This window comes from Vigna unguiculata, unplaced genomic scaffold (assembly GCF_037176805.1).
Source record: "Vigna unguiculata cultivar grain cowpea cultivar isolate G323 ecotype 2 unplaced genomic scaffold, ASM3717680v1 ptg000080l, whole genome shotgun sequence".
NCBI classification, from domain to species: Eukaryota; Viridiplantae; Streptophyta; class Magnoliopsida; order Fabales; family Fabaceae; genus Vigna; species Vigna unguiculata.
In genome coordinates this window covers 42501-45000 of record NW_028196725.1, presented here as the reverse complement: position 1 = coordinate 45000, position 2500 = coordinate 42501, and positions in this window count along the sequence as shown.

Below are 2500 nucleotides of genomic sequence, written 5' to 3'. Positions count from 1 at the left end.
TGCACCGCGGCATAGCTAGATGGCTTGTGTGGAGTTTTGTGAAAAAATGAAATTCGTGGTTTTTGAGATGTGAGGGTTGGAATGGCCTCCAAATGTCCCCAAATGAATACCATGAAATTCTTGGTGCACGAAAGTTTTGAGTTCGGAGGGTTTTGCACATGGCCAAGGTTGGCGGTGCACCGCGGCATAGCTAAATGGCTTGGTGGGGAGTTTTGTGAAAAAATGAAATTCGTGGTTTTTGAGATGTGAGGGTTGGAATGGCCTCCAAATGCCCCCAAATGAATACCATGAAATTCTTGGTGCACGAAAGTTTTGAGTTCGGAGGGTTTTGCACATGGCCAAGGTTGGCGGTGCACCACGGCATAGCTAGATGGCTTGGTGGGGAGATTTGTGAAAAAATGAAATTCGTGGTTTTTGAGATGTGAGGGTTGGAAAGGCCTCCAAATGCCCCCAAATGAGTACTGTAAAAGTGTTGGTGCACAAAAGTTTTGAATTGGATGCATTTTGCACTTGGCCAAGTTGGTCGGTGCACCGCGACTAGATAGGTTGGTGCCAAAATTTGTCAAATTTAAGACCTTGGCCAAACTGAATGAAATTTTGTGGGGAGGTTCCTGATATTGTTTAGTGGTGGACTGGAAAAAATGAGGTCGAAATTCGAAGTCTACATGTGCTTTTCTATTTTTCCCGATTTTACACATACCCGGTAAGTAAAAAAAATAAAAAAAATAGTTCCCCTTCGAGAAAAATTATGAAATTTGGTGAGCAAGGAGATACCATTATTCTACGAATTACTGCAAAAAATCGCATCAAAATTCGAAGTATAGCCCGAGATATGGACTTATGTCTGCTCAAAAAAAGTGTATCTACTTGTACAATTTTGCCTTTTGCATATTAACCTCTTATAGGGGGGGAGTGCTCCTTGAGCCGGCCAGCTCCACACTGGCAGGTTTTAAAGGGAGCTTGATGAGGCCTCCCCCCTCACGTGGTGCGTGCGTTAGCATGTTTATCATGGCACAACTAGCCTCTTCATAGTTGTTGAGCTTTATTAATACCAACACACGGTCGTCACTGATCGTTGGTTAGCTCGGCAGCTAGTCCCTCGGATATTGTGGAAAGTTATTTTCATGCCTAGCGATGCTTGACCCTGCGTCACTTGATGTTTCCATTTGCTTGCTTGCCCATGGTAGGTGGGGGGTGGACCGTCTTGTGGTGTGGTGTCTTGCGAACGTGAGGGTGTGTGAGTTGTAATCGAGATGCACTTGCTGGCTGGCTCCATGCCTTGCGTATCGAACGGTCAAGCATGCATCTCTTCCATTTTCACCCGTTGCCTTGGGTGATATTGGTTGATCAGTCCCTGTGTTGCCTACCCACTAGACGGTACTTCTGTGGTTGCTTCGAATTCTATCTTTCCATCACGAAGAGGTGTTGGAGGATCCTAATGTCACGCACGTGTTCCATCTAGTGAAACATCTCAGTGATGCACGTGTTGTGGCTAGTTCTTTTGGATGCGGTGCATTATATGAACTCGGGTTTACTTTAGCGACCCAGTCAACATAATTCGGTTGTGTCCCTTGATTGAGACGTTGTCCTTGAACTTGTTGTGAACAATATCGTTCTTCCACAACCCGTCGTCTTGAGTGCGATGGAAGGCAAATAAGATGTGCTTTGGCATGTCATGCACGTACTCGATTGCGGGAAGTGTGAGAAAGTGTTGTTGACAACCCGTGGGAAATGGAATGTGGCAAATCGTGATGAGCTCTTCGTGGATCTGCGAAGAAGACGACCTTTGGGCCTGTTGGAAACGAGGGAGGCGATGTTGAACTGCGAAGAAGATGGACTTTTGGGTTGTTTGAATCAATGGGAGGCCACGCGAGAACTCCGAATACTATGGACTCTTGGGTTGTTGGAAGCAACGGGAGGCCCCGCTAGAACTCCGAATACTACGGACTCTTGGGTTGTTGGAAGCAAGGGGAGGCCCCGCTAGAACTCCGAATACTATGGACTCTTGGGTTGTTGGAAGCAAGGGGAGGTCCCGCTAGAACTCCGAATACTACGGACTCTTGGGTTGTTGGAAGCAAGGGGAGGCCCCGCTAGAACTCCGAATACTATGGACTCTTGGGTTGTTGGAAGCAAGGGGAGGCCCCGCTAGAACTCCGAATACTATGGACTCTTGGGTTGTTGGCAACGACAACTTGGGGGGATGACACTGGAAAAGAGTGAACTAGGCCAAACTGCGAACAAGGCAACTTGGGGGGATGACACTGGAAAAGAGTGAACTAGGCCAAACTGCGAACAAGGCAACTTGGGGGGATGATGCTGGAAAAGAGTGAACTAGACCGAACTGCGAACAAGGCAACTTGGGGGGATGACGCTGGAAAAGAGTGAACTAGGCCGAACTGCGAACAAGACAACTTGGGGGGATGATGCTGGAAAAGAGTGAACTAGGCCGAACTGCGCCCAAGGCAACTTGGGGGGATGACGCTGGAAAAGAGTGAACTTG